The sequence below is a fragment of the Lynx canadensis genome, chromosome B2, assembly GCF_007474595.2.
Source record: "Lynx canadensis isolate LIC74 chromosome B2, mLynCan4.pri.v2, whole genome shotgun sequence".
In the NCBI taxonomy this organism is placed as follows: domain Eukaryota; kingdom Metazoa; phylum Chordata; class Mammalia; order Carnivora; family Felidae; genus Lynx; species Lynx canadensis.
In genome coordinates, this window is record NC_044307.1 from 10931717 (window position 1) to 10948855 (window position 17139).

Below are 17139 nucleotides of genomic sequence, written 5' to 3' on the forward strand. Positions count from 1 at the left end.
GAATCTGAAGCAGCTCCAGGCTCTGAGCTGTCAGCACAGAGCCCGACGCAGGGTCTGAACTCACAAACTGCGAGATCATGACCTGAGCCGAAGTCGGGCGCTCAACCGACTGAGCCACCCAGGCGCCCCTATGTTTATTCATTTTTGAGAGAGAGAAAGAGACAGAGTGTGAGCAGGGGAGGGACAGAGAGAGAGGGAGACACAGAATCCGAAGCAGTATCCAGGCTCTGAGCTGTCAGCACAGAGCCCAATGTGGAACTCAAACTTGTGAACGACAAGAACATGACCTGAGCCGAAGTCGGGTGCTTAACAACTGAGCCACCCAGGTGCCCCTAGAGTTGACTTCAAAAAAAAATCTATAATTCGAGGGGTGCCTGGCTGGCTCAGTCAGGTAAGTATCCAACTCTTGACTTCGGTTCAGGTCATGATCTTGTGGTTTGTGGGTTTAAGCCCCACGTCGGCTCCACGCAGTGGTGCAGAGCCTGCTTGGGATTCTCTCTCTCTCCCTTTACCTCTCTGAAAAATAAACAAATAAACTTTAAAACAATCTATAATTTGAACAACAAAAGAAAGCAGTACTATGTTCTAGCACAAAGCATAAAATAGTCACTCATGAGTTCATACAGAGAGAAATAAATGGCTGAATGAATGAACGACGGAGAATAGTCCAATCTCCCATACAGTAGAATTCTAGATAATTGAGGTAGATACTCTGCCCTCAAGGAAATGGAGCATGACCCTGTAGTCCTTAATCGTGGATACTGCATAATAACTTCCTTCCAAGAGTACTTTAGGGAAAGGGGAAGAAGAGAATAACTTCCAAGTGGAGAAACCTCGCAAACACTACCTCAGCCTGGTAATCAAGGCCCATGTCAACAGTGAAAGGTCATGTTTATCTTATGCACCACTGACAGGATATGATGAGAATGATACCTTACTTCTGTCATCATCCGCCTAAAAACCCATAATGCCAGTTGATGTATGAGAAAAATATCCAACAACCCCCAAATCCCAATTGAAGGGTGATGTAAAAATACCTGATAGACCTTGGGGCACCTGGGTAGCTCAGTAGATTAAACATCCGACTTCGGCTCAGGTCATGATCTCATGAGTTCAAGCCCCGTGTCGGGCTCTGTGCTGACAGCTCAGAGCCTGGAGCCTGCTTCGGATTCTGTGTCTCCCTCTCTCTCTGCCCCTCACCTGCTTGCACTCTGTCTCGTCTCACAAATAAACAAACATTTAAAAAAAAAAATACCTGATAGTCTTCAAAATTGTCAAGGTCATCAAAACCAATGAAAGTCCGGGGCGCCTAGGTGGCTTAGTCAGTTGAGCATCTGACTCTTGATTTCAGCTCAGGTCATGATCTCACAATTCGTGAGTTCAAGCCCCACATCAGGCTCAGCGCTGACAGCACAAAGCCTGCTTGGGATTCTCACTCTCTGCCTCTCCCATGCTCGCTCTATCAAAAATTTAAAAATTAAAAAATTAACCTTAAAAACAAGATAAGTCTGAGAAACTGTGCCAAGAGGAGCCTAAGGAGAGGTGAACACAAAATATAATGTGTATCTTGAATGAGATCCTAGAACAGAAAAGAGGACGGTAGGTAAAAGCTAAGGAAGGCTGAATAAAGTATAAACTTCAGGTAATTAAAAAAAATAATAATAACCTATAGACAAATGTGCCCTATAGACTTTCCACAAGTCCGATTCCTTTCTTCACCATCATGGAGATCCTCAGGACCTGCTGGAGTCCTGGCTGACTGCAGAGCAGGTGGAGGAAGGCAGCTCAGGCAGTGATAAAGGAGGAGAGAGCACTGCAGTCTATGTGCCACAATGGAGATCAGCCCCACACGGTGATCCGAGGCAACAGCATGGTGGGCATCAGTGCTGAAATTAAACAAAAGCATACAACACAAAGGCAGGTCACCCGAAGAAGGTCCACTGGCCACCCATTCAGCGCCATTCCCTTGGTGAATTCTCGTCTGCCCTGGGTCAGCTCTCAGCCTTACAGGTTCAGCAACTATTCCATCAGTATCTTGAAGTCAAACTCAGGGATGCTGACTCATCCCAACTGAACATCAGTGAATATGATATAGAAAAACAAAATGGCACGTTGTCAGGCAAACCCAACATGCTGGGCTTGATGGGGTGTGGCCTGGGAGTCTGCATTTTTTTAAACTTTATTTATTTTGAGAGATAGAGTGTGAGCGGGGGATGGGCAGAAAAAGAGAGGGAGAGGGAGAGACAGAATCCCAAGCAGGCTCCACATGGTCAGCACAGAGCCCAACACAGGGCTTGAGATCACAAACTGTGAGATAATGACGTGAGCCAAGATTAAGAGTCAGACACTCAACTGACTGAGCCACCCGGATGCCCCAACAGTCTGCGTTTCTAACAAGCTCCCAGGTATGTCAATTCTCTTGGCCCATGGACCACATTCTGAACAGCAAGGGTGTATACGAGCTACATAGGAAACCAAAGCATCAGATTTTATTGGTGAGCTGAATGTGAATAAATCAGATCATGGGAGAAGTTGACCACTTGACTCCTTAACGCCATCAGGCTTCGGCTGCCTGATGTGTCCATGGTAGAGAGAAACCCACTGTGATGCCCAGGGGTTGTTCATTATCCTTGGCAATTCGGCCTTTCCTCTGATGGGGTCTGCATAAGTACCACCTATTTACAGCTCCAGAGACCCTTCTTATCTACATTTCCACACTTAATCCTCTCCTCCTACCTCCGGTGGGAGCAACAGATTCTTGACAGACGCAAATGACATGCCTGCCATTCATTTCTCAGCTGGTTTTGCAGACCTAGGAGCCATTCCCTCCAAAGGAACTTGATAAATCTTTGCACTGACCTCGTGTGTATCAATTTCCTAGTTCTCTCTCTAAAGAAATGTTACTTCTCTTCGTCTTAATGGAAAAGGGGAAACACCACACTTATCCTGTGGCCACAATAGAAAGGATTCTCATTCCTCACCTATTTATGGAACCACAACTGCGTGCCAAGCACACGTTAGGCCCCAGGGACACAGTGGTGAGCAAAAGCAGACCAGATTCCAGCCCTCATGCCAGGTGGCCCTCTGAGGAAAGCAGTGGGCTTTCTGTCATTAGAACAGCTACACAAAACGTTTCACCTACAAACTTCTACTTTCCCCTTTTGGCCAGCTTCAATCTCTTCAGACCCTCGGTTTTAACAGGCACTCCATGCCATACTACAAACTGCATTCGACAGCATCTTCCCTGGTTCCATGGTCTGGCCTGTTACATCCACGTGGCCATGCAAAAACCCCAAAATAACCTCCCATCAATTTCTGCCAGGTCAAATCAAAGCATATTGGAAGAGACAACCATCCAGAAACCCTATACCAGTCAAAGGAGAGCAGGCAATGTAAACTCATGTAACCACTTACAGTTTATGAATAAGCAAGTTTCTAACAGATTGCTCTAGCAAGGAAGTAATGATTCCATTTCGTTCATTCAGCCACTTCGACACATGCCTACCAAGGGAAAACCCTGCTCAGTGGGTGGTTCTCAAAGTCCAGCATGCAAAAGAATCATCTGGAAGGTCTGTTTCTAATGCAAATCCCAGGGTCTCACTCCCCCTATTCCCCTCTCACCCCACCTCCTCCTACTAGAGTCCCATGGTCGGATTCAGCAGGCTGGGCTAAGGCTTATAAATCTGCATTTTGAGAGCACCTAGGTGGCTCAGTCGGTTAACTGTGTGACTTTGGCTTAAGTCATGATCTCACTGTTCAGGAGTTTGAGCTCCGCAGCGGTCTCTGTGGTCTCCGAGCTGACAGCTCGGAGCTTGGAGCCTGCTTCGGCTTCTGTCCCCATCTCTCTGCCCCTCCTCTGCTCATGCTCTGTCTCTCTTTCTCTTTCAAATATAAAAAATAAAAAAAAAATTTAATAAAAAAATAAATCCACATCTTCAACACACACCCCAAAGATTCTGAGAAATAGTGACTTAAGTTTGATTCTCGATGTTAGTGGATTTCAATCGTGGTTCACATTCGATTTCTGTGAGAGGATTTAAAAGGAAAAAAGAAGAGTCCTCATGCCTGTACACCAAGACCCCAAAACAATCAAATCAGAAAGTCAAGCGTATGAGACACAGCCATCAATGTTTCCTCAAACTTTGGGGTGATTATTTAGTGTTTCCAGGTGATACTGTATGTCTGGGCTGTTTGATATCAGATTCCAAGTCCCTCCCTGAAGATTCTGATTCAGCAGGTCTGTCTGGGGCAAGACCCTGAGTCTGTATGTCTAACAAGTGCCCTCTGGGTGATTTTTATACTGGGGTTTGAGAAATGAATCTATCTTAGCTGAGTCAGAAACTCTCAGCTCCCGGGAAGGCTGCTCCAATGGAGCTTTTGAGTACGGTTTTGGAGCCCTCATTCCATGCATCTATTGGCCTGGGTTTTCCCAAAGGTAGAGAGAGAGGAATTCATCTTACTTGATGCTTCCTAGCAATGAAAGCCCACTGCTTTATACCACAGTGACCTCGTTAGCCTCACTTCTTACTAATATAGCACGATGTTTCTCCCACTTATTTAGACTATGTACCAGGAACGTGGTCTTAACAGCACCTAATATAGTAACTAATTTAACGTTCATGACAACGTCACGAAAAGGAACTCTTCTTAGCGCTAATCTATGAGTAAGGAAATTGAGGCATAGAGGTTAAGCAGATCACGTAAGCTCCCATATTCACCTGGAGGAGGAGTTTGGACCCAAATAGCTGAGAACCAAGGTCCACTCTCCCACCCATAATGCTGTAATGGCGCTCACCAAACAAGAGTTGAAGAGCCTACTTGCACATCACTTGCTGCCAGAAAGAGAGCACAGAAAGGATCAAATCAGGGAAGCTAAAGTTGATTGAATCCCCACCTGTGTTCCAAGTGCTAGGCTAAGAGCTTCATGCATATCACTGCATCTAGTCCAAGACTCAGATATCATCCCTACTGTCATGGGCACACTAGATATACTACCTTCCTCAATAGTGGGAAGTTAACACTTGAAGAGCATTGTGCAAAAACAACAACAACAACAACAACAACAACAACAACAACAACAAAAAACATATAAAGCAGCCAAAGAATGCTTCAAAGGGATTTGGCAGCCTGGACACCGAAGAATGAGCCATGGGAGGGAGTGGGAGGTGTTGGGCTAGAGGAAGCTGAGCGCAGGGTGACCAGGACTGGCTGTGGAAGGAGGAGGCGTGGGGAGCTTTGGCTCAGAGAAAGGACGGGGCTGCCTGAGGTCCTGGGAAGGGAGAAGAGTTTCATTCAGACATTCTGCTTCTCAGGGCAGATCTTAACAAGTCAGGACAAACGGTGAGGTCCATCCACTCAGAAATAACATGACACAACACTGCCTTTAAAGAGGAGCCGATGCCTCCAACTACTGCGAGGAAACACAGAGGCGATTTCTTCTGTCCTGCCTGAGACTTCTCCCTGCGTAGCAAGCGGTCCCGGAGGGAGAAAGGGGTGCAAATCCAGCGCCTTTAACCCTGAGAACTTTAAGGATTTGGCAAGTGGCACACGTTGCGTGTTTCTTGAGGGAAAACAGTGGCAAGGGGCTGCGAAGCACCACCTTTTTCCGACCTCTGTTCGGGGATATCACGTGATGCCAGTCCCAAGCAGCACATCTAAGAAGAGCCACGAGGAAATCTGCCTGGCCTCCTGGGTTCCAGACATCCAGTGCTACCTGCCAGGTCACAGGGCACACACTGAGGGAGGTCTTGGAACTCTGTGCTGAACAGCGGAACAGAAAGGGTCTAAAAGACACCGGGGCTCAGACACACAGACAAATTCCAGTGAGAGGTCCAGGAGGTCTGGTAAAGAACGTACCCAATGGCATGAGCATTCCAGATACACAGCTCGGATTCTAGAATATGAGCTAGTCAGTCTTTTTATGTGGGCTATGGACAGCCCTGACCTCACAGACATTAACTGGAGCTGAAAAAGGCAGGCAAACTTCTGCAGGTGAATGAATCCCACCCTTAACTGCAGCAGGGATGGAAATGCTAGGGTTTCCATGAAAGATGTGTTCCCATCAAGGCCAAGAACAAGCGAGTTAGGTACAAGACAGTCACAGAATCCCAGGAGTGAGGAGAGTAGATAAGGAGACAAAGTGTAATAAAGTCTACAAGAAGGTCCAAAGGACAAAAAAAGCAATGCAATGATTTTCATTGAAGGCAATAAATCACACGAATAAATGAACATTTAAGTGATGCTATCGTTCATTCCTGCTTCATTGAGCTCCTACCATGATTTGTCAACAAGTTTGCAAAACAAGCATTACCAATAGGAAAAGAAAAAAGGGGGAAAAAAAGGCTGATTGACTGACTGATTGAGGAGCTTATCATTTTTGGAAACTTCCACTATGTGTTTTATTTGCCCTGGGCAAGTAAAGCTGAGCAGACCACATGTGTCACGCAAACCAGAATTAATGGTTCAAGTTTTCTTGTATTTTTACTTCCCGGATCCAAGAAATAGTAGCTGAGGACATCTATAATTTAACATTGTTTCAAGGCAGACTGCACTCACATTTCCCATCTTTAATATGTTCCATTTAAAATCCATACCTACTGGGGAGCCTGGGTGGCTCAGTCGGTTGAGCGTCTGACTTTGGCTCAGGTCATGATCTCACAGTTTGTGGGTTCGAGCCCCACATCGGGCTCTGTGCTGACGGCTCAGAGCCTGGAGCCTGCTTCGGATTCTCTGTCTCCTCTCTCTGTCCATCTCCTGCTTGCACTCTCTCTCTCTCTCTCTCTCTCTCTCTCAAAAATAAATAAACATTAAAAAAATTTAAAGGGGTGCCTGGGTGGCTCAGTCGGTTAAGCATCTGACTTCAGCTCAGGTCATGATCTTGCGGTTTGCGAGTTCGAGCCCCACGTCGGGCTCCGTGCTGACAGCTCGGAGCCTGGAGCCGGCTTTGGTTTCTGTGTCTCCCTCTTTCTCTGTCCCTCCCCCGTTTATGATTTGTCTCTCTCTGTCAAAAATAAAGATTAAAAAAATAGTAATAAAATAAAATCCATACCTATTGTTTTCTCTTTGTACATCGTAAGGTCATAATCTCCTTTATGCGCTGTCCTGAGGATGACTTCTTTATGGGCAAACCACGTACGGCCTGCTTGCAACCCACAAAGCCTTCAAAGCTGACCACACCACCAAATGTGTAGCACGTTCTCAGACACACCCAATGAAAGCCAGGCCTGTTGTTTCTAAGAATTATTTGTGCATGCCCATGAGCACAAATGAAGTGAATTCCCCCCGCCCCCGCCAAAAAATGTTTCGTAAACACCTATCAGCGTAAGGAAACGGCACACTGGACAAAAGCCTACGAGAGCAAACTGCACCGGCTATCATGGGGGCGGGGGGACTCTGTCTAGTGTTCTCACCCGCTATGCCTCATGTTCTGCATGGAATATCACAAAGCCTCCGCAAACGCTGGTGAGAAGAACGGAAGTCGCCTGAAGTAAAAACAGAATTTATGTGCATTTGTGAACCGTCCTTGCCTAAAACCGCAAATGAAGATTCGACTTTGATGAGGCTGTCAAGCAAACACTTACATGTCCCTCTACATTCACATTCACCTGGCACTGACCCCGTACTTGGCCGAAAGGAAGACACGTAGACAGCCATCTGACTTAACGACACTGACGCTCATCTAGGAAGCTCTGCGGCCCAGCGTGGTGTTGGAACTCCCACCCAGTATCACGGAGTCATAAGGCACAGTCTCCTAGGAAATGTCTTGGCCTTTCTAAGACTCGTTTCTCTCATCAATGTGACAGGATTACCTTAAAAACTTCGTATGGAGGGGCAGGCTCAGTCAGTTGAGCGACTGACTTCTGCTCGGGTCATGATCTCACAGCTCGTGAGTTCGAGCCCCGAGTGGGGCTCTGTGCTGACAGCTCGGAGCCTGGAGCCTGCTTCGGATTCTGTGTCTCCCTCTCTCTCTACCCTTCCCTCACTCATGCTCTCTGTCTCTCAAAAATGAATAAATGTTAAAAAAAAATTTTTTTGGGGGGCGCGCCTGGGTGGCTCGGTCGGTTAAGCGTCCGACTTCAGCTCAGGTCATGATCTCACAGACCGTGAGTTCGAGCCCCGCGTCGGGCTCTGGGCTGATGATGGCTCAGAGCCTGGAGCCTGCTTCCGATTCTGTGTCTCCCTCTCTGTCTGCCCCTCCCGCGTTCATGCTCTGTCTCTCTCTGTCTCAAAAATAAACGTAAAAAAAAAAAAAAAAAAAAATTTTTTTTAATCCCTATGGAAACTAAATATGGTTGACAGTAGCTAACGCTTATTGTTTATTTATTATTTGCCAGAACTGCACTAAATGATAGGTACATCTTTCCTATATTTATGTCATATACATATATAGTCTCATCTAATCCGCCCAACAACCCTGTGATTATTGATTCCATTCTACGGATGAAGACATCTAGACAATTAGCTAGTTGGTCCAGGTCACATGTAGCAACCAGCAAAACCAGGATGGAAATGCAGGTAGTCTGGCCCCAAAGCCAGCGCCCCAACCACTCTGCCATACGTGCATATGGGCCTGGATGTTCTCTAGGCCCAGAAGATAAAGTGACAATATCCGTTCTTACCCCTCAGGAGATGAGCTGGGTGTCTGGAGTACTAAAGGGATAATTTTTTTTTTAATGTTTATTTTTGAGAGAGAAAGTGTGAGCAGGGGAGGGGGAGAGAGGGGGACAGAGGATCCAAAGCAGGCTCCATGCTGACAGCAGACAGCCCAACGTGGGCCTCGAACTCACAATGAGATCATGACCTGAGCCAAGGTCAGATGCTTAACTGACTGAGTCACTCAGGAGCCCCAAAGATAATTTTTAAGTTATATACCCTTATGTGTTCCTTGAACTTTATGAATATATTCCCTGCTCAGAAAAATAATATACTAAAAAGAGGTTTTTTGAACACTAAAATTGGTACAAGAGTCGACAAAAATCAGTAATAATACTATCCCTTATGTAAAGAGGGGAGTGTCCTTTCCACAATTTAAAACTTAAAGCATTATGAAGTCTTACAATCACACAAAGGCCCACCCAGGAGCCTGCTTAAAACACGCTGAAGTTTCTAAAATAATCATTGCATTGATTCTTCAGGCCTCTTGTTTTCCACTCACAAAGGTTTCACTGACTGTGCCAGGAGGGCATCCCACGAAGGGCCTTTGCACTTGCCATTTTCCCTGCCAGAACCCTTCCTCTCCTGTTTATTCAGAGGCTCCTCCCTCACCTGCCTCCTTCCGGTCCACGCTCAAATATCATCTCAATCACACTCTTTAAAAAACTGCAATCCCTTTATCTGGTCCCCATAGCACAGATCCCCATCTGATGACACATTCTGTGTTTACGTATTTATTCTATTGTCTGTCTCCCAACCCAGACCCTTAGAAGGTCAGCTCCCTGAGAGTCAGGATTTTTGTCTCCTCAGTTCATTGCTATTTCCCCTGCTCTGAGAAGAGTAAGATAGGTAGACCTTCATTTAATTGTTTTAAATTTTTTTTTTTCAACGTTTATCTATTTTGGGGACAGAGAGAGACAGAGCATGAACGGGGGAGGGGCAGAGAGAGAGGGAGACACAGAATCGGAAACAGGCTCCAGGCTCTGAGCCATCAGCCCAGAGCCTGACGCAGGGCTCGAACTCATGGAGTGCGAGATTGTGACCTGGCTGAAGTCGGACGCTTAACCGACTGCACCACCCAGGCGCCCCTCATCTAATTGTTAAATGAAAAAATTGACTGCGGCCCATGGACTCTTCTTGTGTTGAACATTTTGAAATTCTTTTTTTTTTTTTTTTAAGTTTATTTGCTTTGAGAGGGAAAGGGAAAGCACAAGCAGGAGATACACAGAGAGAGAGGGAGACAGAGAGAATCCCAAGCAGGCTCCACGCTGTGAGTGCAGAGACCCATATGGGGCTCGATCCCACAAACTGTGAGATCATGACCTGAGCCCAAATCCAAAGTCAGATGCTTAACCAACTGAGCCACCCAGGCACCCCTAACATTTTGAAATTCTTAATTTAAGTACATATCATATGTATTTTACGGGGCTAGCTTCAACAAAGAGTGAGGACTGACCTACATAGAATTTTAAGAAAGTCCAAAGTGTCACAACGTCTACAAATTCATTCTTTGGGGTGTCTCTTCCAAAGCTCTTTTAAATTGGAAAAAGGGGTGTGTCACAGCAAGTTTGCTGATTTGAAGGGAGCTGGCAGAAGGGGAAATCCACAGAAGCTGAATTCAGACTGTGGGTCTCCGTGCCAACCTGTCCGGCAAGTTCCTTAACCATCCCACACCCAAGCTTCTTAACCAATAAAAAGTTGGTAATTGTAACAGTGCTTAACTTATAAACATGCTGTGAGGCTTACATTGGTTTCAGTGAGGGTAAGTTTAGGTATGAGTTAAGCCCTTGGTAAACTTAAAATGTAATATATGGGCTCAGAAAATTGGTAAACTGTTAAAATGTATTATATGTGCTAAGTAAATGTAACATAAAGAAACGTTCCTCTCCACCTTACCACCAAAACAGTAAAAATTAAGTGAAATTTAAAGAATAGAACAGAAAGTCTAAAGTCAAATTTGATAGAAAATATAAACTTAAAATGTCACTTAAACAACTAATGTCAAGTCCCTGGGCTTTGCATTTTTAAGGATTCCAAAGCAAAGTAACAAAATCTAAAGAAAATAGTGCAGTGTGGCTGCCAAAGGGCACAAATTAAGAATTTGCAGATGAGAGAGAGGTGCCTGGGTGGCTCAGTGGGTTAAATATCTGACTCTTGATCTCAGCTCAGGTCTTGACCTCAGGGTCGTGAGTTCAAGCCCCGTGTTGGGGTCTGCACTGGGCATGAAGCCTACTTAAAAAAAAAAAAACAAAAAAACGAGGGGCACCTGGGTAGCTCAGTCGATTAAGCGTCTGACTTTGGCTCAGGTCATGATCTCATGGTTCATGAGTTCAAGCCCAGCGTCGGGCTCTGTACTGACAGCTCAGAGCCTGGAGCCTGCTTTGGATTCTGTGTCTCCCTTTGTCTCTAATCCCTACCCACTTGTGCTCTGTCTGTCTCTCTCTCTTTCTCTCAAAAGTAAACAAACATAAAAAAATTTTTTTTTAATTCCAGCAAGGGGAAAAAAAGAAGTTTTTAAGATAGCACATTTTTTTTTTTTAACAGAGCACATTCTATCAGAGCAAGTCATAACAACCTCCAGAAGCCACTCAGACAAAAACCCAGTGGAAACAAGCATTTACTGAACTTCAGTGAAGAAGCATCACTTGTTTGTTGATAAAATAAAAATGAATGAAAAATCTAAATTCTCAGGGCACCTGGGTAGGTTGAGCTCTGGAATACTGATTTCAGCTCAGGTTGTGATCTCACTGTTCATGGGATCAAGCCCAGCATTGGGCTCTGCACCAACAGCAAAGAGCCTGCTTGGGATTCTCTCTCTCTGCCCCTTCCCCACTAGCGCACACATGCACTCTCCCTCTCAAACAAATAAACTTTAAAAAAATCGAAGTTTTCTTGCTGCCTTTTTTACCCTTGGAATGTTAAAAGTATACAATCTTGGGACGGGCACCTGGCTGGCTCAATTGGTGTAGTATGTGGCTTGTGATCTCAGGGTCGTGAGTTCTAGCCCCACATTGGTCTCAGAGATTATTTAAGGAAAATTTTAAAATAATAATAAGTATACAATCTTCTAGAAGCCAGTCAACCTTCCTTTAAAGGGTATGGAGGAACTGACAGATGTTCAACCATCATTAAATCCTTTATGTTTTGCCTTACAAAAGCAGGGCCTGTGAGACTGAGATCTGCATGCCTGCACAACTCCCTCACTTTATAGGGACAGAAACTGATACAAGCAAGTTAAATGGTTTTGTTGGCTCCCATGTTCATTCCTTACAAATGGACACCAGACTCTGTTTCATTTAATGTGGAAATTACGTTCTTGAGGAAAAAATCACTTTCCTCTTTAGCCCAAAGGAATTAAAACACTGGATTAAAGGGTTAAATAAATAACCTGGATTACCTTCTTAGGGTTTTTCATCAGAGGCTTCTAAAGCTCCTTACTATTTCAGTCAGGGTTTTTCATTCTGAGGGGAAGGAATAGATTTTTTCTCCCTCACAAGTTGAAAATCCAGAGGCTTCTACTTTAACATATATTCAAGTTATGATTGTACATCTCCCTTGGGGTTGCCACTAGACCCTGTATATGTAAATGTAAGAGACTCATCCGAAACAATATTTTCTTACCTTTATTGTGACCGTACATAAAACCATCCCCATCTTGAAATGGCAAACTTTGACCCTCTTTTGGAGAGACATTCCTGCTTCAAAACTGAATGCATTATCCCTTTAACCTTCAAATCATTCAGTGATCAGCATCACATATACTGGAAGAAACGCCAATAAATTCAAAGGAAGATGATTTAACAGTAGTAAAACAACCATGGGACACCTGGGTGGCTCAGCTGATTGGGCATCTGACTTCAGCTCAGGTCATGATCTCACCGTCTGTGGGTTCGAGCTCTGCATTGGGCTCTGTGCTGACCGCTCAGAGCCTGGAGCCTGCTTCCGATTCTGTGCCTTCCTCTCTCTCTGCACCTCCTCCGCTCTCTCTCTCTCTCTCTCTCTCTCTCAAAAATAAACATTAACAAAAAAATTTTTTTAAGGAAAATTCCAGGGACACCTGGATGGCTCAGTCAATTGAGCATCTGACTTCGGCTCAGGTCATGATCTCACAGTTCATGGGTTCAAGCCCCACGTTGGGCTCTGTGCTGACAGCAAGGAGCCCGGAGCCTGGAGCCTGCTTCAGATTCTCTGTCTCCCTCTCTCTCTGCCCCTCCCCCACGCACACTCTGTCTCTCTTGCTCTATCAAAAATTAAAAAAAAATAAACATAAAAAATTAAAAAGAAAAAAAGAATAATAAAACAACCTACAGGAAGCAAATGATAAAACTAACATCCAGAGTGATAATTCCCAAGTGTTCATGTACCATTTTCAATTAAGAGTTTTCCTACTGACTCCGAGGAAAACCAGCGCTCTGTACCAGTTCTCCGGGAAGAAACTCACCCATAGGACGAGGCTTCAGAGAGGCCTAAACTGGCCCCAACTATCACAATGACACCTGCCAATGAACAGAGCCTAGTATGTGCTAAGCATCCTACCATTTGTTATCCCACCAATCCAAATGCTAACCCTGCCAACTGCAATTATCATCCCCCCCACTTTTGAGATGACAGAGTCTCGAAGAGGTCACTCATTTGCCCCAAATCACCTAGATAATAGATTAAGGAGCCAGGATTTATATACCCTGCTCTTTCTGATGCTGAAGCCAGAATTCCTTCTCCTCTCCAGAAACATCATGTGACTTTTCTCCCCCACTAGCCTGAAACTTACGACTTTGGGCTCAGCAGACATCTCCAGAAAATGTCTTTGTTTTTATCTGAGGCAATGATACACTCTCTGGCTAATGCATTCACTCAGATGAGCATATCTGACCAACAACTGCTATCATCCAACAGAAAGTAGACCTGTAAGAAGACGCCACAGGACAGGGAGGTTTTGCCTGTGCCGAAGAAAACAGGGAAATTTAAAGTTTTGGGGAGCTGGCTGGCCTCCAACAGCACGACCACGATTTCCAGATGGCAAGCCACCCCATCATAGGTGTCTTTTTCGTATTTGAATTAACAGAATGAATTACGGAGAGGTTTGGTCCAAGCCATTGTATGAAAAGAGCTCTTCTGTAAATACATTTGGGGAAACTCACAAGTGAATATATCCAAGGCTATGGATGTGAAGAGACCCACAGAAGTTGCTACTGATCATTAAGGATTAGTTAAGGAACATTCAGAAGTTCCCGGTTGAGTTTTAACATTAAGTCTGAGGAGCTCATTCATTTCAGCAATATATTCAAGCGCATATTATGTGCCTGTGGCCAGACATGATTCCATCTACCATGTCCCCGGACTCCATCAGGGAAACCGGAAACCTCTTCCTCTTTGGCCGGAATAGTTCATGGACTGTCTTTGGGAGGGAACTTCTTGCTGTTTTGGTTCAAGCTGGGTAAGATGATGGATGGCCTGTGACTTCAGGGTTAAGGGAAGCAGAGTCTTTAAGCCCAGAGAGGACCCATGAGGCTGACGCAAAGTTGTTTCAGGGCTGGGAGGAGGAGCTGTCTCTCTTAGTCTGAGCGAGAAGTAGGGTGGGTGAGAAAAGCATCTAATGTTTTTGCTCAGAACACAGAATATTCCTTCAGAGCTGCTTCCCGCTTTGTTTTTAAGAGTAAAAAAAGAAAACATGTAAATGGGGTATAGAAGCATGCTGGGAAAAAAATGGATAACATGTACATTTGAAAGAACAGATGTTTAATATCTCAGTTTCCCAAAGATTATGATTTCATACGGGCTTTTCAAGAAAGTATTGTTATACAGAAGCAGGACATGCTTATTTAACCAAGTACAAAGAAAATTCTTATCAGAGATGGTAAAGTTTAGGTGGAAAATTATCCCAGAAGCAATGACATACCTAGCAGATTTGACCAGGAGTAAATCACCCAACACCACCTTTCTCTATACGACAAAACTATTTTCAGTAATAATTGTGAAAGGAAGCAAAAAAAGGGATGGCCAGAAAAGAGGCATAGGCAGGAACACTCTTATTGTACTTCACTCAATGTGTGTAATCATGCCCCCCCAAAAATAAAGAATAAAAAGGAAAAGAAAGATAAGGGAGAAAAGTAATGGACCAATGCCCTTTAATTATTTTAATGTAGTTTGGAATAAAAAGGGAAAAGCTTATATTTATACATACGTCTATCTTTATATATGAAAAATAATGAATATTAATTTACCTATGCATAATATTACAGCAACCAAACAAGCTAATTTCAATAAAAATGAAGTGTCCAGGACCACCTGGGTGGCATAGTCAGTTAAGCATCCAACTGGTGATCTCAGCTCAGGTCATGATCTCATGGTTTGTGAGTTTGAGGCCGACTGGGGGCTCTGCACTGACAGCATGGAGCCTGCTTGGGACTCTCTCTCTCCTTCTCTCTGCCCCTCCCCCACTTGTGCGCGCGCGCGCGCTCTCTCTCTCTCTCCCTCTCTCAAAATAAATAGACATTAAAAAAAATCTTCAAAAAAAAAAAAAAGTGATGCGGATGCAGGTAGCTCAGTGTTTAAGTAGGAGTTCTCCAAATTAACTTCTACATAGAAACAATGTTTATTAAAAAAATAATACAAATACACTAATTTTCAATTTACATAAATATTATTCAAATTCAATGATAACCACAGTGATTGTTTACAACTTAGGCCCACGGGGGCGCCTGGTGGCTCAGTTGGTTGAGCATCTGACTTCAGCCCAGATCATGATCTTGCGGCTCCTGAGTTCAAGCCCCACACCCTGCTTCAAATTTGGTCTCCCTCTCTCCTGCCCCTTCCCCCTCACCCTCTGTCTCTCTTTGTCTCTCTTTCTCTCTCTCATAAATAAATTTCAAAAAATTTAAAAAGAAGAACTTAGGCTAATAAAAGAGCTTTGTCAGGAAAGTATATTTTATCACTGACATTTAGAATTGCCATTACATGCGGATATTAAAAAGCAGACCAACTTTTAGTTGGTCTTTTTATTCTTTTCTAATTTTATAGAAAATGCATTCAATCCTTTCACACAGTATCCTCAGGAACACAGTTCCTGAGCTTGTACTGGACTCTTTACTCCCTATTATCACACTGGCCATCTTTTCTTAATTCCAGTAGACTGACCTGTATGACTGCCCCTATCCTAAAGAAGACCCAATCCACTGTAAAGCTTCAAGAAACCTGACATCTGCTGGCAGCTGGATCATGCCACACTGTCTGTCTGCTCTCACACTCGTAGACCTGAGTGCCATCAAATGTGAGGTGCTAAGCTAAGACTGGGATCCTAGAATCAAAAGCAAGACTGTAAAAGAAGACACCTCACAGACTTAGGTAGTAGTCTTGTGAGCCCCAAGTATTTTTGCATGGCCCTGTTTCCTAGACAGGTATTTGATTTAATGACATTCAATCCATTGAACCTGAGTAACAGTTACCTCTGTGCAGGTCCTGTGCTAGATAGTAGGGGGGCTGGGCTGGGGCCTAAATATGAATGAAACAATCCCTGTTTAAAATGTTCACAGCCCAAAAGGGGAGACCGTAGGAACCCTGAGATAAAGATGACAACATACAAGCGCCTGAGTGGCTCAGTCAGTTGGGCGTCCGGCTTCTGCTCAGGTCATGATCTCACGGTTTGTGAGTTCGAGCCCCACGTCGGGCTCTGTGCTGACAGCTCGGAGCCTGGAGCCTGCTTCGGATTCTGTGTCTCCTTCTCTCTCTGCCCCTCCCCCACTTGCGCTCTGTCTCTCTCTATCAAAAATAAATAAATGTAAAAAAAATTAACAACAAAAAATGATGACAACAGAATAGTGGCTCTTGTACAATGGAAACACAAAGGAACGGGAGCTTGTCCTCTCGAGGATCAGGGAAGGTGATGAAGAGCAGGGCTTAGAGGCCCTTGTTTCTTTATCTAATAACATGACATGGTTTTGTTCTCTGTTTGCCATGCTGTGGGACTGGAGCTGATTCCTTCTCATGACTGCTTAAGCCAGAGCCCCTCCTTCGATAAGGCAAATGCTAGAATTCAATGGGGAAGTTGTCTGGTTTACAGGACTTGGAATCGCAATAGAGATTTCGTGGCTTGGGGAGTCCCACATCGAGTCCCACCCGAAGCTCTCTAAGCAGCAAAAGGAAGAGAAACTACAGCTGAAATGACTCAAGAAGGAACCTGAGATAATTTAATCCTTTTCCGTGCTTCACTCCACTTCAGGTTTTTCTGATGAACACAGTATGAAAACAGAGAACTGAATGGGCCCAACGGACTGAACCCAAAGAAAATGTCTCTCCAAAGTTCAGAGTGCACCCAAACATTACCAAATTAAAGAAAAAAAGTTTGTATAAAGAAAAAATGGGGAGGAAATGGGGTAGGAGGAAGAGACCATATAAAAGCCAAGATCCAAGGAAATGCTCATATCAAAGATGGCGGATCCCGCTCTTGCCAACTCTTCCTCTACGTTGACTGAGACTCAGCCCTCAGGTCCC